This window comes from Anopheles funestus, chromosome 3RL (assembly GCF_943734845.2).
Source record: "Anopheles funestus chromosome 3RL, idAnoFuneDA-416_04, whole genome shotgun sequence".
NCBI classification, from domain to species: Eukaryota; Metazoa; Arthropoda; class Insecta; order Diptera; family Culicidae; genus Anopheles; species Anopheles funestus.
Window position 1 is genome coordinate 19,140,050 of NC_064599.1, and position 25,273 is coordinate 19,165,322.

Below are 25,273 nucleotides of genomic sequence, written 5' to 3' on the forward strand. Positions count from 1 at the left end.
ATTTGAATGCCCACTGTGTAAGTGAATTCCTTTTGTCAGCAGTCAGCATGAAAACTTCGGCTGGACCTTGATGATCTGAACAAGATAAATGATCCGTGCTGACTTTCTTTAAGGTGAACGTAGCGAAACGTGTTGGTTTTTGGGGAATGTTCACTTTAATCTAACCTCACTGAAAGATAATTAATTTTATCTCTTCACCATGCATTAAAAGAGTTGCTCTCGCCATTTTGCTGAATTCTGCACAAACTGCTGGTAAAAGAAATACGTAGTTGATTACCGAAAAACGTTCGCCAATGAATCACAACAGAACCGAGGTTTCATGGGTTAAAGAACTTCTTTCTGCTTTGCTGCACTTTTCATTACTAACGAACTTTGTTTATCTAGAAGGTTGGTTGGTTGAATGGCCCCTGCCCCAAACCCCACCCACGCACACACCCAGATGGGATGTCGAATCAAATGCACAAACATCGAAAAGATAAACTCAACCTCAAACGATCTGAACGTCTTACACACCATTCTTTTCGCTTTCCAATGGAAACTCCTTTTTTCGTCTTATTTACTCACCCCCAAACCACTGTGCAATTAGAAGCGAACGGTTGCAGGATTATTTCGTAAAGTCTAATTTATTTTAATTTCGCTATTTTTAACGAACACGTTGTGGGTTTTTGGGGATTTTTTGCGGTTTGGGGAAGTTGGATGAAACCGAAACTCAAGCAATGGTTTGTCAGTTTGTTTCGTTACTTTCTATGGCTTCATGGCGTGTGTACTAGCTCATCTGGACTAGTGTTAAACAAACTCACTCCTCCTGATCTGATGATCTGGCTGTGGGTTTTTTTTTGCCTTCTTCTGGCGTAACAAATTTATTACCCAAAAAACCCGATTGGTCCGTAAAACACATCGCGCGTTAAAGTGAACCAACTACCTTTGCAGCTGTTCGTTTTATCGTTGATTTTGCATAAACAATTCCCACACACAAACACACGAGCGCGCGGGGTTTGATCCGTACCAGTGATCGGTACCATTTGGTTGGTATCAAGCAGAAGGGCGATAGATGGGTAGAATGATTCCCATCCTTACGTGTCCGGTGGTGGTTGTTTTTGTTTTGGGTGTGTGTATATTTGCTAGAAACAAACTGTCTGGTTTAGACTTATCTATGCGGTTTTTGGGGTTGTTTTTTCTTCTCTCCTACCATATTTGCTCTCACATGTGTACCATAAATGCGATGTACTTCATAAATCAATTGCACGGGGTAGTATTTGTTTTGGCAGCAGCAAACACCTCCAGTAGATGGGAACCTCCCTTTCGCTGTTCTCAAGATACGGATGCTTTCCCAGGAGCATGACGTCTATCAGCTCCCGCTGGAGCTAACATCTAGATCCATCCCTCTTGGTGGGTGGTAGGAAAAACGTTGTTTTGCTACGTAACAATGCTGCGCAAACCATTCACCTACCATCCGGTGCATGCGTGTGGGTTGTACGAAGAAACTTCAAAGCTTCACTTTGAAGACCAAAATTGCAGTACCGCCGTACCGTTTCCAGAAGCCGGGGATTACTACTCAATTAGGCGTCGACTAGCTTTTATGAGAGGCGGTGATTCTGGCGTCGTGTGGATGTGTGTACAAATGAGCCATATGAGCAGGTCCAGCATTCAGCCTTTTTTGTGTGAAGCCCCCTACACGTGGGACGAAAGTTAATGGATTTTCCGCCATCCGCTGCGGGATGGTATGATGATGAGCGCGAATCGGCCATATCTCACACAAGGGGATTATTATTTAATTTCGTTTGCTAAAGCGACCAACAAAGCATGTTGTACCGGTGTTCTGTCGTAAGCAGCACTAGATGGGTGGTTCACTTTTGCAGCCGTTGCTTTGAACAGTTAAGCAGCTTGGGAACATATTTTAACGGTTTATCCAGACTAGTGTAGGGGTTCGGAGAAACATTCCTGCTTAGATATTTGTTAAAAAATTATTAATGACGGTAATGCATTATTTTAATATTTGTTTGGTATTTCGTTAAAATCTGAGATTTTTCTAAAATATTGTTGTTTTCGTTTACTAAAGCTGGGGTATCATTATAAAGAGTAATACCAGATTCTTTTAATAAAAAATCTTAAAAAGTTTGTTTTTTAATTTTGTTACAGTGTGTACATTTTTGTAAAGTTAAGAAATGTGTTCTCTTAAACAATAATTATAAAATTAAAAAGAAAGTTAAAGTTTAGCAGTAAAATCTTAATCATCTATTTATTTTTTACTTGCTATCCCATAGTATTGTTATTGGAAAGATCCAATAATTAATTTAAAAAACTAGTTTACAATACAATATAAAGCGTTCGAAAATAAATTATTGAAATCTATTTGAATATACAAAAAAAAGAATAGAAAATCTGTTTTGTTTTTTCCTGTTTTAATTCCTTCCTAAAAAGTACTTAGGTTATAAGTCCAGCGTAACGGACGGAACTGCTTCACGGATGGTTGACAAATTGGTTCCAGTCACTAAATATTCTACCCAATCTATCCTTCCCTGGCAAGTGCTCGAACGAAAAAAAACCCCAAAAACATAAGCTCAGTAAAAAAAAACGCTTCTTACCATCGAGAAAGCTGCCACACGATCGTTCCTGATGCGTAAGGTGATCCTGACCGCTCAGCTGTGAAACCAAAAGCCAACGCTTAAAGCCGGCTAAAAATTGAAAAATGAAAGCCCACTTTCCCCCCGAGCTTAATTAGTTCGCCATGGCGACACGGTCCGTTGGAGAAATTATCCGTTTTCAGATTACGACCACCGGCCGGGGTAGGGCCCCAGTCCGGAAATGAACCAAAAAAAAAGGGAAAGGATTGAGATAGAGAGAGAGAGAGAAAGAGAGGCAGTCCTGTTTAATGCTTCCTGTTGTGTTTCGTTTCATTTACTCAGCTAACCGGGTTTGCTGTTGTTGTGCGTGAATGGAGTGAAATGAAAAGTCTCCCACATGGCCCAACTATACTCGGAGTAAACGAAGCGTGTAAATGTGGCACCAGGGCCAGTAATCCAGGGCTGGTTGTTTTGGATGGGGATGGAAATGCTCAACATCATCATCATCATCATCCGGCTTCATATACGCTATATACACACGTGTAGAGCCGCAATAGCCTTGCAAATTGTAGCCGGGAAATTGACTCCAAAGAGCAACGTTAGAAACTCCACCACACTGGATGGAAGCCGAAGTCGAGCTGGGGTTAAATTTTATCCCAAACTCTTAATCCACACGTACTGCTAAGTTCTCCCTTCCAAAAGTCTATTTAACCACCACCCCACCTTTCATCTGTGGAGCTTTTGCTTTGGTTGAAGTGGAAAACTTAGCCCGGCACAAAACCTGCCTGCGCAACGCACAAACCATTTCCCAAACCGTTCCCAACGGTAACGTGAGACAATACAATTTTAATGAGCTTTTCGGTCGTCTACTTCGCGATCCTTTTGAAATGATCTGAATGTTTCACCCGTGTGCCTACAGACTGCCAACGGTTAAATTTGCTCCACACTGACAGCAAGCCGGGCAGCAGTCGAGTTTTATTGCCAAGAAAGCGACCTGTACCTTTCGCCTCTGGTCCGGCACAAGAAGCAAAATGTCGTCATGTCACTCTCGAGAGCATGTCATTTTGGGGGACGCGGGCCAGTCGTCATTTCGTCAACCGGCACAATCTCCACCTCCCCGGAACTGGCATAGTTTTATGATGACGTCCGATTTGGGTGGGGTTTTTTATTTGTCTTCTCTCGTCTAACGCTTTCTTTCGTCAGTTCTGTTCGCGGTGTTCACAGTTTTTCATTGTCCACTGCTTCAACTGTTTGCATACTATGGGCGAATTTTCTCTCAGCACAGCAAGTGGCTAAGGATCGGCTAGGACAGAAGCCGTGATTTTCTAATAAGGATTATCCTCACTTCCATTAAAATTGCATGATGCCGACATGGAACGGGCTGCGAGAACGAGACAACATTTGCTGTTGCTCTTAAGTTTATTGCACCATCGCTCCGTAACGGTGGGGTCCGCATCCCTCAAGAAGACGTGAGTCTGGAGGACTTTAACTTCAAACACCACTAGCCACCCCGTTAGAAGCACGGAAACTTTCACCTCCAGGGAATGTCAGGGAAATTGTGACGAATGGATACGGCGATCCACATGTCAAAAAGAATGAGCATGCTGCATTAGTTTATTTCCCCTCACACTCAAGGGCATCCATTTCACTGGGGATTCCAAAGTCTTCCAGGTTTCTTTTATTTTTGATGTCAGAGTACTGCTGTGTGGCGCACATAAAAGCCATTTTCTCTGGAGCACATTCGCTAAAGGTGAAGCTGGGCTGGGCCCTCACGGTTACCACGGTTAGGTTAAGAGCATTGGATCGCTTCGAGCGTGGATATTTCGTGATGCCACAGGGGAATTTTAAGGGCGAACCTTAGTTCACGAACGCTTTAACACCGTACAGCAGCAATGTTGCAGGGTTTTCGCTTTGCTTTTTCCGCTTTATATCCACTACCGGACTGCTTTACCCGTTCGAAAGCGCCCTGAAAGCGCCCGGTGTCCGGGTGAATGGAATGGATCGTATCATAAATAAACTAGATAGAAACTTGTTCCATTCTTTGGCGTCGCTTCCGGGATGGTACAACAGGAGAGTGTCGTTTCTATTTTTATGACTCATCCTGTCCCGTTCAAAAGGGGATTCACAAGAGATCCAAACCCATCCCAAACTCTTCCCGAAAGACACAGACACGAACGGTACCGCTTTGCTGGGTTTCTGGACGAGGGAAGCACATGGAAAACAAAGACAAACTCCCGGGAAAGGAAAACGGGGTAGAAAACTACTGCAACGGGAGTTCCCAACGCCCAAGTCCACCCACCCCCCCCTGTTTTTGCGTGCTACAGCATGCGGCAGACGAGGTTTTGAATACAATTGTTGTCGTTCTTCTATCGTCATCACCATCAAGCTGGCTCTCGTAAGCGAGGTGTTCGTTCGTTTGCCGACAACGTCGTAGGCCACATTGTCATCCGACCGGATAGCTTCCCTACTGTGCGCTATCTTAGAAACTCCCTTGCTTCCAGCAAAGGCGGTGAAGTAGAATAAAATACAGGGAAAGTCACCAGCAAAGGGTGTTTTTTTTGTGTTGTTGTGTTGTTGCAGTCCAGCTATGGGGTAAATGATTGTTATTATTATTTCAACACCTTTCGCACGAATAATGACGTACTAAGCGTGAAGCTGAGGCGTGGGACTTTTATGTGATTTTAGAAACAGAAGGCAACCCGGGTGTGTATGTGCCGGTTGGTGATAGCCTCTGGAAAGGACAGTTATGAAGGCCCTTTTCGTGTTCCGGGGGATTGAATATGCTTTCGTTTTAGTGCGTGCTTTTGTTTGTAGCTTTTTGTGAAGTAGTTAAAGCAATAGTAGAGCGAACTTTTAAAGATTTCTTTCTTCATTTTTTTAAGATGCCTAAAACCGTGCCAAGCGTTCTTGCAAAATATTGAAGAAATAATTAAAATTAATCTAACATTTTTCATCTTACCCAAGGGTCACATTAACTACCGAAGTGTCAAACTCATCCCCAAATGTTCAGCATCCCATTCCCGAAATTCAGCTTCTATTGTGGCCCTTTAATTACACTCAAGTTCTTTTCAGAATGGCGCAACAACATCAACATAAAGAAAAAAGCTGGGATACACCAAAAATAGCCAAATCATGATGGATCATCGTAATTGTGCGGAAAGTTAAGATTATCTTCAAAATTGGAGACAGAAAGGATACTGTTTTCGGACACCGTAAGCACAAGTCCACCATCGAAAAAAAAGGGAGCAACTAAAAAAAAGCTGTTACTGTGAAAACGCTTAGATCCCTGGCGCTTAAAAACTTCACTTTCCTGATGAGGGTCATTAGGTAATTCAAATACAACCGAGCGCGCGCGCAAGAAATGGATCCTCGGGTTTTCTCTCTTTGCATGTCGGTTAAGAGAGAGCAAAAAAAAAGAAACAATGCAAGTCGTTTACTCCAAAAAGTCAAATAAGAAAATCTTCCCAGTCGGATCGTATGTCCAGTTGGCTTCTGTAAGATAGCGCTACATCCACTATGCTTAACGCTACCGTGAAAGGCGAAAGAAGCTGCAAAATTAATTAGAAAAGTTTCTGTTTTGCCTTTTATCGCGATTCTTACCACGGGTTCGCGGGATGTGAGGGGTGTGAGAAAACGGCTTCCGAACCTGGTGCGGAACCAGTACTGGACTGAACCGGCGCGTTACATTTGGCTATTTGCAGCGAATGAGCCAAATGAATGAATTGCGCCCACACACACACACACACGCACAAGACCGACGTCATCGCCCGATGTGAATCTTGAACAGGAATTTTTCACCACTAGCTTTCAGTGTTGCTGGTTTTATACGATAAGAGTACAAAAAAGAAAGCTACCTGTTAGTACCTGGGTAAAGTAAACAGGGTCGTGTGCCCGTAGCCTGATGGCATCCGTGTATCCGTCGAAGGTGTATGCATATTTTTGCACAAAAGCAAACTTCTAAAAACACATCGCGTACCCAGCTCATACTCGTACGGAGTACGTAGCATTGGTTCGATACCGTAGATCGACGCCAGTGTACAAACTCGAGTAACTGAGATGAGTGAGTGTGGGTGTTTCGAACTTACCCGAAACGGATTGTTTACAAAGTTCTTTACGAATCGTTGAATTTTTGCGAGGTAATTAACATATTTTTGCATTTTAAAATGTGCTCTCACATTCAGTACAGTGCTGGTAGAGTGCAACAGCAGTAGCCGCGTAGTGGTTTGAGTTGGAGTAAATGGTAAATGCAACTCTTTCTTTTTTGCTTTCTTTTGAACCTTAAGTAAATGCAACAACGCTTTGTTATTATTTCATTGCTTTTATTACTAAAAAAGGAAAGAAAAAAAACACTCTTACGACTTGCTCTTATTTTAAGTACAAAAAATACACTCAATAAAACTTATTCATCAAACATTCTGCACGAACTTCAGGGGATGGGTTTGGAAAACTATTTTCATAACCAATGCTGTTCAACCATCGCTGAATCAGTTGATTCCGTTTTTTCTTTTCCTTTTTAGGAAACCTTACAAACCAAACCCCCCCACGGGGGGTCAACTGGCATGTCCCGCTCTCACTAATCTAATTAAACATTCCGTCACGCTCGAACAATCGTACCGAATGAACACATTTACCAGCGGGCTGTTGGACGCACAGCCATCATTTTCTTACTAACCGAACCTTCTTTCTTCTTCTTCTGCTGGCTCCGGATTTCGATCAGTACTCCCGGGAAAGTGGTTCAAAAGTCAATGACAAACCCAGCAGCAGCAGCAGCAGCAACATTCCGTTTCGCTGTGGAGAGAAATTTGTGTGCCGGGAAGAAGGAGGGCACTGTTTTCTTCACACTGTTTTCTTGGGTTTTCGGTTTTTTTTGCTTCTTGCTGCGTTGGTCGAATGTTACTACGAATGGTCGGAACAGCTGGTGCAGATGGTTCCACTGAACCGAGGCGATGAAATCATGAAACACCAGGCGCCTCCATATTTTATGCGAAAGCCTAAGGGATGTTTTTCTTTATTTCTTTTTTTTTCGGGGTAATGTGACACTAACCAGCAAGGCGATCGATGGAAATGAAAATCATAAAAATGATGGTTTGCTTTAGTAAATTAATTTTTTTTGCAAATAAAATCCTTGTTTTGAGTTGCACATTTAATCACAAGTGCAGAACAAAAAACCCGGAAGCCAAAATGCAACAACTTGCTACTGCGTAAAATTATTTCACCCCATTCATCACTCATCATCGTTATCTTTCTTTCTTTTTTGTTTCCTTCTCAGGCTTGCTTGCCAGCTGGAACAGAACCCAAAACCATACCGATGCCAACCTCCGATCCTCCGAGCAACAGACGGTACATGCTGGCTGTGTTTGTGTGTACACGCGAGTTTCAAAGCGGTTGGTAAAAGCTTTGTGCGCGTATCGTGGAAAAGTACGGTTCAAGATGGAGCGCATGCGTTTGGCAAAATTCACTGAAGAAGAGGATGGTGTTTTGGGCTTCTTTACATTTTCCGAAAAGTTTTCACACTCCAATAATATAAATAAAAAACAACTCCGTACCAGATCCTTTTGCGTGTATAAGTGTGTTTGTTTGGCTGTAACATTCCACTAACAAACGCATCCCCTGTTGGAACAATATGGTACGAATGTGCAAAACCGAGAGCGTTCATAAGCTCGCACACAAACACACATACGATGCCACGTGCCATTTGGCAAAGCGGGAACAAGAGTGATGTTTTGAATGCTCTTTGAATGTCGTTATTTATTATGGCGCCACATTGTAGCGTTTGGAAAATTCGGGCGCTTCCGCTATTATTTCGCGACGGCAACCGTGTGAAAGTGAAAGCTTGCCAGCTTTATTTTCGGAAGGGTAACAATCCGACGTGAAGGGGGAAGAAAACGTTGGTGACTTTTAGATGGGAAAAACAGGGTTTCTCCCTTTTCCAGGGGAGGAGTGATTTGTGCTATTGGTTATTGGTCGTGTTTGGTGTTTGTCGTGTTTAGTACCGTCATTATTTATGCTATTCATTCTGACTTTGTGGAGATTAGGGGTTTTTATATGTGCTCCTTCAATTCGAAATGATCATGTACGGAGCTGGTTTTGTCAAGAAAATTATTAAACGGTTGCCCAGGAAATAATGAGGTTTGATTGTTTGTTTGGGTGAATATCTTCACAAAATGGTTGCTCGAATGCTGAAAGTTGTGCCAAATTGAAGCATTTAAAGTTTATTACCTAACATCTGCTAACACTCATGTAGCGTGGTAGTAAAATGATAAACACACTTCCACTTGTTAAACATTTATGATTTTTCTTGTTCCTGTACGACTGCAGATAGCAAATGAAGAGAGAAAAAAAGAACGAAAGCCACTGTAAAAATCCATCCAGGCACGCGCTTTTTCCAACCATGTACGAAAAATTAGTATTCATCGAACGTGCCGACCACCACCAAGGCAAGTATTTCTGTTTGCTTCAGTTGTGATTCACCAGACGTAGGGTTCCTAATGCCCTTTACGCCTGTGAAAGCTTCACAGTCCTTTGTGATTACCAGTCAAGAAGGGTGCTCTCGTAAGGAGTGTGTTCGATTTTTCCTGCTTTTCCTATGCTGGACGATGCTTGAAGGGTAGGCAAGAGCCATCGTGCTGGATGCTTGATGGCTAGCGAGCAAAAGGGCTGGGGTGGGCATCCGAGTGACACCACCCGGTTTGTAGCGCTCGCTGCCGTCGTAGTGATGTATTTTAATTGAATGGAGGAAAATCAATAACGAAAGGCCGTTCCTTCCTGATGCCTCCAATATCGCGGGATAGCAAAAGAAAATAGAAAAACCACCTCCCCCCTTCTTTAGGCGTCGTTTCTATCACACTATTCCGAGGGGCAACTTTTCACGCCTCTCGCGTCCAAGATATTTTCCTGGTTTGTCCGAAGCTTTCCAAAGCCATCCAGGAAACGGTTCCAGTACCACTTGACACATGCTTCTGCAAGCAAAAGCGATGAACTGTATGGAGCGGGTTTTTGGTTTTCTTTTTCTGCATCTCAGGATTTTTTTTTTGCTGTCGCCCCCTCTCCGAAATGGCACTTCCCATAACCGAGACCATCTTTGCGCAGTGCTCAGTGGTGTGGAGTTCGTCCGTTGCTAGGCTGGTCAATTGATCCTTCAACACACATACGAGACGCACCGGACTCCACATGTATACCAACCGGGATCTTCAGATGCTTGCCAACAATGCCTGCCGTTTGCAACTAACGAGCAATGGTACTTCAAATGATTTACCCATCCCCTGTTGCCCCCCGGGCGCTACTTCGCCACCACCAGCAAAGCATTGAAATGTCCGTTAAAAATGTGAGCTTTCGCACTGCTTTCAGCTCTCTCCCGCACCGCAAAGTCATAAAACGTACCAAACAAAGTGAGAAAACCCGAAAGCCCGACCCTAAGAACGTGAACCATCCCATGGAGTCAACGGGTCGGGAGCAACTAATTGAAGGATCTGCTGTCGCTCTTTGCGACACTTTGCGTACGGTGGGTAACAAAAAAAAAACAAGGGAGTGTACACCGTGCCTACACCATTGCCAGGCCAGCAGTGTCAGGCACAATGTGGGCCGGGAGTAAATTTATCACCGAGGCCTTTCGCAAGAAATTGGAAACGGAACGACATTACTGACGGCTCTGCTGTGAGCGTACGGGTGACTATAAATAGTATCCGAACGCCAGCCAGGAACAGTACGACCGGTACATTGAAACCTTCTCCTGGTGTGTTTGTGTATATGTATGTGTGTGTGTGCTAAACGGGAGATAAGGGAATGACACGATCGGAATATTCCAACCGAAAAAGGGAGGGAGACATTTGTGGCGGATAGATGCGTAACGGAGCATGAAGGGGAAGGATATTACCATCGCGAATGGAAGTGAATCTTTTTCCTGCCTGGGAAAGAGGGGCAGGAAAAGCAATAGAAGCTCGGTTCCGATAGCCGAGTGTCGAAAATATGGTTCAGTAACCGTACCCGTAAAAGAAAAGCCAATTGTTGCAAGAGGAGATAGGGGGTTTCGGAAAGCGGAAGCAATTCTTGTTGGCCGAAGACACTGGCTGGTTAAATTACTGACATACCGTAAAGTGTTACCAAAGCTCATGTTCTATTATCTAACAGCGGGAAAATGGAATGTTTTTTTTCCTCCGTTTTATTTAAGAGCCTCATTGAATGGGAAAGGAAATGAATTGTTATACGTATTTAATTCCCAACCTTTGGTTGACCATTTTCTATAATGTTCCAAACGGTGCGGACCGTGTTATGCGGTATGTGTAAATTTAGTGCTGATATTAAATTAACTTTATGGATTCAATGTTGAAAATGCAAAACAAAAAATAATTTATGCGATAACATGAAAAATAAATTTATTCTTTGAAGAAGAATTATATCAGTCACACTTTTTATTTTAAACATACATCTTTTGTTTCCTAGCAATAATAATGCAATCTTCTGAAGTGCTTAGTACACGCTGAAAGTTATTACTAGGGTCGAGTGAACGTCAAAGTGACAGATGTCACATTTTGACAGCGAGCTTCAATCTAGCCTTACAACGTGGTATTTTAAGATATAAGTTACTCGTATAAATTGTGTTTTTCTATTAATATTTAAAGGTAAGTGCTTTCTGTGTACTACCTTGCCCAGGGATACAGCACGCTTTCGTAATTAAATTTAACGATTCTATCTATCTATGGCACGTGCTATGATCTCGCTTGATAACGAAAAACTTTGACCGATGACGGAAAAGCATCGTACAGGAATGTTCCAGAAAAGTGTAACAATGTCCTTCACTTTTTCCTTTGCTACTTTTGTAATTGTTTGCGAAAAAATAATATTCATAGTGTTGGTGAAACGCACATTACAAATGTGCGATGGTTAGGAAGCGTGTCGAGTGCTAGTTAATTGTTTCATTACATTCACCTTCTTCCATTTCAGTTTCCTGACAAGTTGTGGAGAGGAATTGTAGTAAAGCGTAACCCTCTGGGAGGGTAAAAATCCATCCCATCACAACCAAATTACTCAAACAAGCTATCGTAACTTCCGGGGTGAGGAAGCTAGTGTCCTGAATTCTTGACCGTCAGCGCGAATAAATTATGAAGAATTTTTCCATCAAGTTTCTCCAACCGGTACGCCACGGTTATCCTTAGTTTGGTAGGAGTTTTTCCCATCGTTATTTCACATTCCAACAAGGTTGCGGACCAACACGTTTTACTTCATGCTTTCGGTGTGTTAGTGTCTTGTCTTCTGTTTTACGTTGTAATTATTATCAAATATGGCTCATTTCAGTTTACAACTTAATTTAGTCTGGATATCGCAAACTTGTTTCCTCGAAGCAAAAATTAATTATTTAAATTCCAAATGTTTAATTTTTCTCCATGGTAAGGGATAAGAAATCTGATGATTTTGTGGGAAAGAAATACTTGTTTAACGGTTAGGAATTTTCACAAACTCTTGATTGATGGAATCAATTTTATATAAAAGATAACATTGCTGTTGCTATACTCCTCTAGCCTCCATATCCTCCTCTAGCAAAGCATATTGTTGATCCGTATAGCTTCTTCCTGCTCAGTAGAGTATATTTTTCATGTTGGAATAACATTTCTGTTGACTTTTGTGCTTTTCATTTAAAGAGCAATCACACGAATCGGTTCATTACCTCGCACCATCTTAACTCATGCATTAAACAACAACGCGTTGCCAACACGGAACTGACCCCGAAACGGGAACCATTACTTTTCACCTTAATTCACGGCCCAAGTGTCGGACTTTCGATTTTTATGCGAAAGGAAAAGCTTCCGCACTATATACATATACCTTCCTCTTGCTTTGGTAAGAAAACCGTTTCTCTTGCACCAATGGTTACCGGCCAACCGAGACAGGTGGTCAGTTGTAGTGTTGTTTTGTTTTTTTTGTTATTTTATTACAGGTCTCTATTATTATTCATGCTTCGATTATATATTCAGGGTTATTGACAGATCCTTATCGATAGCAATTTGTTATACTGGCGCCCAAGTTTCCCTGTTTCGCCCGGCGATCATTCTACAGGGTGAAGCCGGCGATAGAAAAGGGTGTGAAAGGCAATAAGAAATGTTTTCGTTTCTCTGCTTTGGGAACCATGTTGAATAAGGGTGCGCTTGGGAACAATCGATCGAAGTGCGAAGCAAAAATGCTCCGAAACGTCCAGTAAGAGAGTTGAAAAGTTTAGGCTTGTGAAGAAAGCCGGTCGGCAACAAACGCAGTTGGAGAGTTGATAAATATGGATGGTGATGCAAATACAAAGACGGACCGGTAATACAGCTGAGCGTTTATGTAACACAATCTCAAACTGTGTTCAGATGTACAAAGGAATTTGTGGTGTTTTAATATCAGTTGTCGCCATTAGTTACTTTTATGGTCGTTTAATCTGGCAACACTGTTATTTGGAAGTATTATCATTAGGAGTTCTTGTACACTAGAACTCAATTCGATAAAGTATCTTTGTGATCCAAACGAATATTATTTTTTGTACCGAATAATATGCTAGTTCAGGGATCGACAACTATACGCAATGTTTGATGAAGATCATACATACTTGAATACTAACAAAACTATAATAATACTCATAAATACTGGAATAACTCGCAAAGACACTAGGAACTAACTTTCTGAGATATTTATCATCGTTTAAAACGAATGAAAGTGATCCGTAAAAATAAAAAAAAATCGTTAGGTTTTCACGATGATTAATAGTGATTTTAGATATTTTAATGCTTGAGTAATTAACCATTTAATAAAAAAAAAAACCTTTAATTGATGCGTTGGATAACATGCTTTGACTTCATGTATGCTCCTAATTCGTATTTTTACAAAGTGTTACGAATTATTTAAAATCAAGTTTCAAGAAAATGTATAGAAAAACATTGAGGAAACATTTTTTATTGAAAAAAGAAATCAAACCTAGCCATAATTTTCAGTGTAGCTTTCACAAAAACCAGTTCTGTTGAAAGCGGCGTTTTTCGTCACGGTCACGGTCATCCTTTAACTAATGGGTCACTCATCTAATGGGCAGGCTTTCAACAGATTTAAACCCTTTCGCTATGGTCACAAATCTCCGGTGTGATGACAACAGTACCGAAACATTTCTAAAATTTTTCACCCAAAAACCCCAGACAAGATAATAACTCACACAGCGAAGAGAAAACCCGGCTGCTCCACACTGTCTGTTTAATCCTTGCTGCTAAGGATAAATCTAATTCAACTAAAGGAGGAAAAACGCATGGTCGCTTTGTGACCATAAACAAACAATCTGGTTACGGTAAAAAAACATTCTACTCCAACCTTACCCTCAGCTAGCTGGTGGGTTGCAATCGGACCGGTAAAAGGATTGATATGGTCCCCGAGAAACATAATTCACCACGGTTGCACGGCTTGAACACACAAAAACCCACCGACAACCACTTCCATCTTTGGACGTGTTTTTTTTTTTGGAACTCATTAACAAACACATTCACAAACACAGAATGCAAAGGCTTCATTTGTCTTCCTTTTAAGTTCGTGCGGGGTTTTGATGTGTAGGCCTTTATTATTTTATGTTGAGAACTCTCCAACAAAAGTGGAGACGAGACGAGTTTTTTGATGTTGTTTCAGATTAGTCTGCGAACGAATGTCTTGAACCCTTCAACCACACTTTTAGCCATCTTTTGGCAAGCATATGTGCGTGAGAAGAGGTTTTTCCGGTTATTTCTCTTATTCTGCCATGGATAAACCTAATTCCAAGGACATAATTCTCGCTATGATGAAAAAAGTACACACACAAAATCAACCATACCCACCCAACAACAAAATGGGGTTTCGTCTAACTGTCGACTGTCTGTGTTCGGTGAAACAAAAAGTATCACAAACGTATGTGTGAAAATGTTATTAAAAATTCTGGCCATGTCATTTATAATGCAGACACATCTCGGGCACATTTTGTCAGCTGTTTTCATAGTGCCTTTTTTTTACTATGCCACCAACGACAGACAGGTGGAGTTTATGTGACGTGGTGGCAATTATAGAGGACAAGCACAGACTGACAGATGAATAAAATAAAACGCGTAGTGAAACAAAAACTTATCTGCTCGAAAGAGCAGGGACGCAACACAATAAGCGATGGAAAGGAGTTTCCGTACCTATTCCGTCGTGTCCTTGTTTCCTTGTGTGAATATTTTCCCCTGTTTGCAACAAGAGCGAGAACTATAGAAAACAAGTGTACCCAACCAGCTTCTTCCTATCTCTAGGGTTGTGTGTACACTTCCTTTTTGTCATCGTCCGGAAAAAAAGGATCTTGTGCTGTCCTTGCAACTGATTGTCCTTGTTTCCTTTACTGATTTTTTTGTTGTTGTTATGCCGTTTGTTCTTTTCTCCGATATGATACACAAAGCACGTTCCCGTGCAGTCAGAACGAGAAATAAATAACTGTCGCTTTTCATAATTTCTTGTGCACGCGTATGATGTGGCTCGTGATGCACAACTTCCCTTGCAGATGGCTACCAACCCAACCTCTTATGATGCATTGCGGTGCATACCTTCCGCGCCTCGATGCTTTTCCACGTTAAATTCGCCGATGCTTTTGTTCTCAACAAACTGAAGGCAAAAAAAAGTAAAGAAATTAAACGCATACGAATGATGCGCCTGGGTGGAAGTAGCAGCGGTGCATGGAGAAGATGAAACATAAATTCATCTCTCTGTTGTGCTTTTTTGTTCCACTTCTCAGGCAGAGTGGCGTAAGCATGATATGGTACACTGCAATATGCAGTGGGTCGTAACGTAATGGTTAGATTTGTTTTTTTTTTTTCTGATGTTTTTTTGTTTTCTTTATTTCTTTGTGACAAGAATCTGACTGTGAGTGCAAACCTTGCAAAAGAAGGAAAAAAATCTTCCAAAGGTAAAAATTGTATTTCTCCGTTTGCGTTTGATGCTTGCTCCATTCGTCAATCTCTTTCGCATCGTTCATGCGCTATCCATCTGCCTGAATTTGGGTTTATGTTTTCTAAGAAAATTTCTCAGAAACCGCAGCTTTCAATCTGCAGCAACGTACCCGTAAGTGCTTGCTGAAAAAACAACTTCTCCATGTGACTGAAACAGACTAACTCTCAATAAAAAAAAATCGAAAACGCCATCTGTGAGCCAAAGTTGCACACCTTTCCGTTTGGTAAAAGTAGAAAATCATGTACGAAAAATTGGATGAATGCGATGGCATGAAGCTAAATCCGTTCCAAAAACAGTCAACTTCACTTAACTAACTGCTTTCTGCTTAGGATGGAAAGTGATTCGAATGTGTGCAGAAGTCGAATGGAGTCGAAAATGTTCAGCTAAGTCGAAACAAATCATTGCAGGCTGACAACTTACCACTAGGCATATGGATTCGAATAGAACTGGCAAAGCAGTATATGCTGAAAAGAAATGGAAAAATATTTTTATAGTTTTGTGATTTATTTATTGAATGTTGGGAAATGTTTTTACTTATTTTTAAATAAAATTTATTTCTCTCGAAATATTATCTTTACAGTTATGACAGCTATTCTCAACTATCACTCGAATATGGAACAGTTACATGCTTGATAAAGAATTAACCATTTTATCCTCTTATCATTACCTCACCAACCACATGTACCGATGAATTTCCATTTTTATTTTCCCCTTTCATGTGTAACTTTTCATGTTTGCTCACTTGCAAAGCTGTGGCTTGTTGAAGCACCAGTCAATGACGATGTCGACATACCGATAATCCACCATCCGTACATCAAAATGCAGATGGTTTGGTTTGATGATTTGTATTCACCACCATCGGAAAACTATTGTAAAATCCGGATCAATCGTTGATGAAAGGATAGGGAGCGAGAGAGAAAAAAAAACATTCCACCCGATATCCATCAAACATATCAAATTGCTACCCCAAACACGTTCCACCCTCTCCCTCCCAAAAAAAAAATCAGTTTCCACACATTTTCCTTTCACAGAAAAGCGCTAAAACAAACGAAAAGCAAAAAGAACAAAAATACATCCCGAAACACGCCTTGATGTCAACGCTAAGCCAAACGATAATGGAATTGAAGAGCGCTGGAAACGGCACAAACTTATGCGCGATTGCGGAAGTTCGCCCCTTCGAAAAGGATAATCCTCGAAAATCAATTTCCGTCCAAACGTAGGAATGGGTCAGGTATGGGAAAGGGCATACTAGTTCCCCTATTCCTTTGGTGGGCGATTTTTTTTTCTTTGCTTGTCGCGTGACAAACGGTGCCCACTCATTGGGAAAGTGGGAAAAGCTCCGAGTGGAAAAGCGAAAAACTCGAATCCGATTGGAAAAAAAGGTAACAAATGGCTTTCATGCTGCTGAACGGTGCTGGTGCAATGAACCAGCGATTTTATTTGCTTCGCCGGTGTTCTGGCATTTGTGCCCGTTTGGCGCGGCGGAGTTGGTTTCGATGCACGATTGTTTCTTCTTTTTTTTGCTCTGTTAGATGAATTTCCTTTTTTTTTTTTGACGTCACTGTTTCCAGTCTGATCTTTTCCATTTTGGATACTATTCGGATTTTTGGAAAAAAATCAACCGGATCATAATTCGATATAAAGTTTTTTTCATCTCTCCGTTCGTTAAGCAAACGAAATAACTTCATTCCGTTTGCAGGATATAAAGCAATGTAAAATAGGACAAATCGCTATCAAAATTCAATTCTTTGTATTGCTTTTCGAGTTGGTTTACTAATGCATATCGTAGGTCAGAAAGGTTTTGTCCGAACAACACAACATTCACTCACAAAAAATGGAATATGTCCTGTAAAGAACAGAGCACGATACAGTGAGGAAAAGTTGTTTCTATGAAATATTGAAAGTTTTTGAAATGATGAAATTATTTTTCACGATTTTTAATAAACTTTAAATAATAGCAATAAATATTTTTAATTTAATTTTAATATTTAAAGAACTTTAAGTATCTCATCAAAGTGGTATTAGACTAAAAATAATATTAGATGTGCTTCAAAATTGAAAGGCTGATACTGTAGAACTTTACAAAATTTCAAACAAACCGAACAAAATTATATATTACAAAGACGTAATAAATAGAAATGCAAAAATCAAATACGTTTAGAGAAAAAAAACTTTAACAATCTACTCCATAAACTATGATTTAAAGAACGTGACCAGAAAACCATTTCCTGTGCAAAGATGTCCATTTCAAAAGATTAAACCTTCTCGGAATAAAAAAAAAACCGTATACGATAACCTATTTTTCATTTCCGCTCAAACGATTCCACACGTCCTGGGAAGACCGATTCCACCCTAGAAGACGATCAGCTATTTACTTAGTAACACAAAGTAGCAAGAGAATTTTGGGCTTCCAATGTGCGTCCAATTTCTACCCAGTGCTAAGGCCACCGTTCAGCTATTACATTCTATTCTCGCACCTGCGGTAGTAGAGGAAAACAAAATGCCTGCTGGGTTATGCCGAAAGCATCTCGATCATCGACCACAATCACGGCGACCGTGTGCCGCGTCATCGAGCCGAATGTTTTGACGATAAATTTGGGTTCAATGTAAATTGACTGCCGCTGACTGACACCTGACACGGGCAGAGTTGTTGTACCGGGTATGGGGATGATGGCCCTTCAAGGGGGAGCTAGTGGAGCAGAAGGGTGGGATCTTCTCTCACACGCAACATAAATGGGCGGCAAATCGCCCATACGGCAACGACAAAACACGCTGACTAACGCTCATATTCATAGAACGAAACCGATTTGCCGATCTGCGTGTGTCTTGTATATGTGTGATACGATATGTGTGGGTGTGTGGGTGAAGATGGTTTACATTGGCCATACGAAGAGGTGCCGTTGGTGGCAGCAGGATGACGCTATATTTAGAATCTATATACACTTTATTCTTGACGCTTGAACTTGGATCGAAAGTTTGTTCTCTTCTATAAAACACTGCAAATATCATACGGGGAGGATGTAGAACCACTTCTATCAACCATTGGAAATGAAAAGTGCATCATCAACATTTTCTCCAATATGGAAAAAAGGCTAGTACCATAAGCCTTCCAAAGGGAAACAACACAATTTCCCACCCAATCAGAACAATGATGGTTGAAAAGTCAAACATCACCGTGCAAGGTACGCAAGTAATGGCGGCTTGAAAGCATGATTGTCAGTTCAATATCTAGTGCCAGGTTAATGGTGTCGATTTTCGCCCAGTTTGGATAAAAATCACGTTCAGCCCTGGGTCTCATCCTCCTTTCCAAGCCAACAAACAACGCGAGAATGATCGATGAGTGTTACGTTAGAATTATTCGTACCTCTCCCCAAAAAAAAGGCGGCAAGGTAGCAAAAGGGATTCGTGGTACCATTACACCGTGACACGTACGGGGTTCGATTTTATCGTTTTATTCGAAAACGAGTGCTTGAAGTACGAAGCGGAAGGGGGTAAGGGTGTGCAGCATAGGTTTACGGATTACGCATAAACCGAAGGGCTAGAAAAGGCGGGGGGAGAAAAGCTCATTTTAAGTACTTTTAACGCCATCAATAATTTATCCTATGCGGTGCGTGATTTACGGTGAGTGTCTTTAATAGCCTATCGACTACACAAACATCAATACGCTCTATTTGTAGCGATTTCCTATGAAGAGGTTATGGAAATTATGTGAACGAAAAGGAGCTTTAAATAAAGTATTTGCGCAGGAAGTACAAGTTGAAAATATTGAAACAATTATTATGCTAATTGAAGTGATTGAGAAAATAAAAGGTCATGATGCACGTATAAAAAAGGTATTTAACTTTTTTCCGTATTCCAGATTTTTTTTAATTATAAAAAAAAATCTTGCTAAGCGTATTACACATCAATAAAAAATGCAGCGAAACGAGTGCTACTCGTTAAACTTATTAAATTGATTTTTTTGTATCATGCTAGCAAAATATCAAGTAAATGCAGATAATAAAAAGATTTGTCAAAATTGGTGATCTTGTCTTGCGACATCTAACGCTCGATCTCTTCTTCTCTCAAAACTACGAAGTTACGTTTATTAAGCTCAGTTATTAAGCTTTTATACCAAGCTACTTATAATTATATTTTAAAACAATTAACTCCCTAAAAAGAAAATCTGTTTCGATATGTAGTGGTAGAAATAGTAATAATCGAGGAACTTGACAATCAAGACGAAATGTTTGTTCAAATCTGTTTGAATATGTTCTACTCATAACTTCTCAATTGTATCCTTTAAATGTATTATTTTTCTCCTGTTTATTAAAAAAACCCTTTCTTATCTATCTTCTCAACTTGTTCTCATATCATAATAAACCCACAAGCCTTATATTTATATCGCGTACTGTAAAACAACATCTTTCTTCAAATTCATTTCCCCGTTTATCTTTTTTTTTGCTTTCTTCTCATATGTGTCGGTGACACACCTAGCAAAAGCAATAATTGACATCTGACGTATTTAACACTTTGCGTACTTTCCGTTGCAATGCGCTTCCTCCAACAACCACCGTGACATTTCCCAACCAGAACCACCAGGTGTCTCGGAACATACAGCGTTCACATATCATTTATTTTCTGTGTGAACAAACCCCTTAACACACAAAACCCCATGATACACAGATACGACGTCATCTACGCACCGAAAGAGAAGCAAAAAATGAATCGTAGAAACAACATCGTTTAAGTCTTGTTATGTGAGGCTTTTAAACACATCTTTAGCGGTAGTTAGAGCATTCGTGAGCTTCGGGACAGTATACTAACCATGCTACGGTGTTTTACTCAACGGTAACTCATGAGACGGTAACACAAAACAATCATGCTCAAACCATGCACAGACATACGGCGTCAAAGGAAAATATTTGTAAAATTCAAAAACTCACAAAAAAAACTTAGTTGAATGAGCGGTGAGCGACATAACCAGAAAACGAGAGAAAACGCTAAATGCCAGCAAACCATTAAATAGTAACGTAAATAAAGACTTCATAAAAATCGGCTTCGTAAGAAAAAAAGGTGATGAGTTTTGGATGAAGTTACCAAAATGAATATGTGTGTGTGTGTGTGTCTGTGCGTGAATTTAAACCCGAACATGATAACGCAAAAAGCGTAAAAGAGGGTGGAAACTTGCGTGATAATTGTTGGCAGATTCGAAATTGAACAGAAGGGGTTTTTATTTTTAACATCTTTTCTCCCCCCTGATGTCTGGTGTGACTGGCATGCGGTTTTTTTGTTGGGTAGGAAGAGGAAGAGTAGGATAAGAGGGGAAGTGGAAGGTTAACAGTGGTGCACAGCATTCACAGCATTGCACAAGACGGTATGCCTTCTGGTCTGACCAGAAGGGGTGAAAACATAATATTTGCTCGACAGTGAACATGGCCATCCCATCGACCGAACCGCTTCTCGTTTTCTCTCCACCCACCAGGAGAATCTTAAACCGATTTGGGGAAAATACGCCACGAGTGGCTGCGGGACCATTTTGTGTCTGTTCATCCATCAGTGCAAGATAAATGAAACAAACTTCTCAAACTGTGGGCCCCATTCGTCGAGAGAGAAAGTACGGCGTCAGCAGCCGATGGATGGTCTTTCTTGCATGAGGCAGAATTTTGCTTACCAGTGCGGTGTGTGAAACAGAAACAAATTCGGTACCCCGTGGAGAAATAACCAAACTGTTGTATAAATATTGGAAAACGGAGCCGCACCGCGTTCCACCCATTAGTACAGCCCTTCGGTGCGTTCGCTTCAGCTTCTGCACACCGCAGCGGGAGATGTGTCAGAACCGGGAAGTGGAAAAACCTCTGACAAAATGAAGAAGACAAAACAAAACACACAGAAGCTTTCTGGTGTGACAATGCGCAAATAAGTGGCGACGTGTTATTTGCCTTCATTTTAAACCAGTGGCAGACTTCTTCACTTTGGTTTTGTTCCGTTTTCCAATTTTGGGAAAACAGCTGAATGATTGGACTGGTTAGCGTTTGTAAAGACGTTTGCTGCTAATGGGATGTATTGGTGTCATAATTACAGGTGGCCAATTATACCTGTGTCATAACGCTAATCGGTTGGTAATCGGATGGAGGCGCCTGGTCTTTTGTTCAGGAAGGCCATGAACAAAGTGAAAGTGCTAGGAAAAGTTATTTACATTGCGTGGATAATCAAACATTACAACCTATTATGAAAATAAGGTTACAAACAAATAAAATAAAACTGGTAATCTGTCAAAGGCTACATTTAATAATATTTTCATATTTGATAGTTTTATTATTTATGATGACAGATCAGCCAATATATTTAAAGCTTAGTAAAATAAAATAATATACAATAATAAAACATTTTGGGCGGCTCGGTAGTGTATGTGATAAACGGCGCCGGACCGTCTCCCCGTAGCATGGACTGACTATCCTGCTACGTGGTAAAATAAGTCCTTATACGGCCAAACCGTTCTAACCGAGCAAAAAAAAATATTTTAACTTTAATAACTAAAAAATTTATAAGTAACGTTAAAATAAGATCATCAATAAGACGTCAAACCATTTCAAAATATTTCATAAAAAATCTAGATTTTGAAACACTTTCTAAAGAATTAAAATAATTGAACGCAAAATCTCAATCATGCCGGAACTGTTGAATGCTTACAAACGCACCTCATTTTCACACAAAAACCATCAACCACTCGTTGCACTCAATGTTCGTGTGTTGCTGCAAAATTTTCACACTCCAAAAATCTCATGTGAATTGTGTGGCAAAAATACACCCATATCTGCCAGCAACAGTGCTGGCGGTCGGTATCGTGTGATCGTGTTTTCCCACATCTTCCCAGGCGCCAGGCACAATTCCCTGAACACAATCACATAGCCCCTAGCCAAAAAAAAAAATCCCTCGAGAACAGTAGTCACCTCGAGGGCACCGAGCCAAACGGGTGCCGCCCATCACAAAGCAACACCACCACATGTATCAACCGGGATGCGACTGTGGGATAGGAAACATGTCGCCACAATGATCAACGAATTTGTCGTAAAAAGCTGCTCCAGTATGCTTAATCACTCTCTCGTGACGTGGCGAAGGTGCACGGGATGGAACACACACTGGTTGCGAAAGCAGTTGGATGTTTTCGTTTTTTTTTACTGTTTTCATAGCCCCTTCTATAACTCCCATCGTCAAGCAGCAATGACAATGTTCACCAGAAGTACCCCAGGACAGCATCCTGAAGCTGAAATCGTTTCCGGGATGCGGCCGTTCATTATTAAGTCATGGATTATGACAACACAACAGGTTGCATCGAATCAGTTTGAGCCTGGCAAAGGCTCAACCGGTCGGTCGGGAGGATCGTTCGCTCACCTTCCCGAAACCACACTTGCCGCTTTTCCCTACTACAACCACACTCCCCGGTGAAAAACCCGTAATGATTGTGTTGGTTTGGAGGTTTTTGGTACCAATTTTGCTACCACAACGTTTGCCTTTTCTTGGCATCGATGCCGTACTGGGCCGGCGTATTTATTGGCAAATCGGTTCGGTTCTTTCGGTTTCGGTGGGTGATGTTGTTTTTCCAACCATTTGGAAACGTTTGCTACGAATGTTGCGAAGGGTGGGGAAATTGGCATACGGTGCCGGGTATTGAATTGAAATTCACCAAACCCCGATCGGTTGCCAACAATCTGCCACAAGATGTATCTATTAAGGGGCCGATTAGGCGTGCGGTGTATGGGCATTTATTTTGCCTTCCCTTTTTTCTTACGACGGCCACCGAACGGACCGAATCGTGTTTTGACGTTTAAGGGCCAGGTGTTGATGTTGGACATGAAGCCAACCGTGAGCGTTCCACGATTGAGATACATCGCGGTAAAAATTGGCAGCAATTAGCATGGTGTGTTTTTGTCGTTTTTTGTGCTGATTTGTGATTCATTTTGCATGATTCATTCAAGGTTTTAATTCAACAAAATGATGGCAGAATTGTATGACGAACGAAGAACGTTCTTGTTTACTTGTAAGCTGCATGAAATCTTGACATGATTCGGTACAATAAAATTAGCCTCTTTTGTATTTAATTGAAAATATATTTTAAAGAGATATTACAAAAGGGTACAAAAGAAGTATTGCAAAATTACATTTTTCTCAATGCAATGTATTTTTGTCCTTAACGTTCACTGTTGCATGATGTGTAAAAACAATTTATCAATAATCCCGGTGGATCATATAGCCAGCACAAAAACCTTGGCTAAATACAAGAAATTTGATCCAATTGATCCAAACGGATAGTAAATCAGGATGATAAATGGATTGATTAGGACAATATTGCGTGAAAACGATCGTGATTATGGAGCAACGAAGTGATTCTATACCAAGAAAAGTTGCAGTGCGAATTTGGCGGCTCTTCTATGTACAACTGTACCACTTTTAGCTAGCATTGGACCAGAAACGGACACTATTGATCAAAAGTTTGGGTATTTAAGATCCATTATAACAAACTCTAGTCATACACTTTTCCATAGGTCTATATCCACGCGAAATTTTAATGATTCATATAAAATTGCAGGAAAAAAACCATCATAAAATTTAACAATTCCGAACATGTTCAAGCAAAAAAAAAAATCTTTTTATTTGCCCTATATTAGCTTCAGCTTTAATTATTTAAAACAATATTTTAAGCAGAACTTTTGTTTAATAATAAATAATCACTCTTCTTAGTGTTATGACATTAGGTCGCAAACATATTTTTTACACAATATTCCATTTTTTCCATTTCAATGTTAAACTTTTTTAAAGGAACGAAAAAAATAATTTTCTTGCAATTTTTAGTGTTCTTTAAGCAATTATTACTCCCAATAAATTCGACCTACCCTATTTCGTGTTCCACTCCAAACGCGGATTTCCTCCATTTTCCAAGTCACGGTTTAACCCTGTGTCAGAATCATCACCAGTTTTAGTACACCCTTTACGCTACCGATGGCGATACGCGGACGATGATACAGCATCGCATTCCGTTGGTTCGATCGTAAAACATGAACTTCCGAAAGTAACAACAGTGGCAAAAATTAATTGCATACCAGACCAGGTTAATCGCATCGTAAAATGTGGCATTAATTTATTATTATCTACTACCTTCAGCGGAAGTGACCGTAGCTTCCGAGTGGTTTTTGCCAAACGGTACCCGGTGTTGTGGAAAAACATTTGCAACGAAGCAATAATAAAATTTCCTTTAAAATGGTTTAAACTTAAAAAAAAGCGTAATGCAAAAACATGTTATACAAAACACAAAAAGCAAGCCGACATTGACATTGAATTTGATTTTGAATCTAATCCAAATGAACACACACACACATACTGTCGACAGTTCGTTTTGCTAATCAACTGCTGGGGGATAAAAAGATTTTCTCGGCCAAAAGAAACCAAAAAACCCTATCCAATGGTGCGTCTCTTAAAATACGATTCTGTTAATCGGTCTGACGATTATAGCTCCCATTTTCATTCTCGTTAGCATGAGAGCATGATAGTGAACATGTGGAGGGAGACAAACCAAAAAAAAAACCACAACCCATACACTCGGAAGGGAAATGGTAAAAAAAAAACATAACATAAAGCGAATGAAATCGACCGGAGGTCAACCTACGGTGGCAGAGCATATGAAACGATCCGTTCGACCCTCGTTCGACGGTTCGTTCGTGGACCAGTTTGCTCGTTAATCGAAAGGGATAAATGCCAGCCTTATTGGGTGGGGTAGG

General features: G+C 40.7%; 1 protein-coding gene across 7 annotated transcripts in view; it reads right to left on the reverse strand.

Annotated features, from left to right (window-relative positions):
* Nucleotides 1-25,273, reverse strand: part of LOC125768589 (potassium voltage-gated channel protein Shal) — a 97,363-nt gene that overhangs the window by 67,450 nt on the left and 4,640 nt on the right. For all 7 annotated transcript variants that reach the window (XR_007418923.1, XM_049436476.1, XM_049436474.1 and 4 more), the window contains exon 3: nt 15,939-15,982. The gene's annotated coding sequence lies outside the window, so the exon portion shown is untranslated. The remainder of the gene's footprint in view (nt 1-15,938; nt 15,983-25,273) is intronic.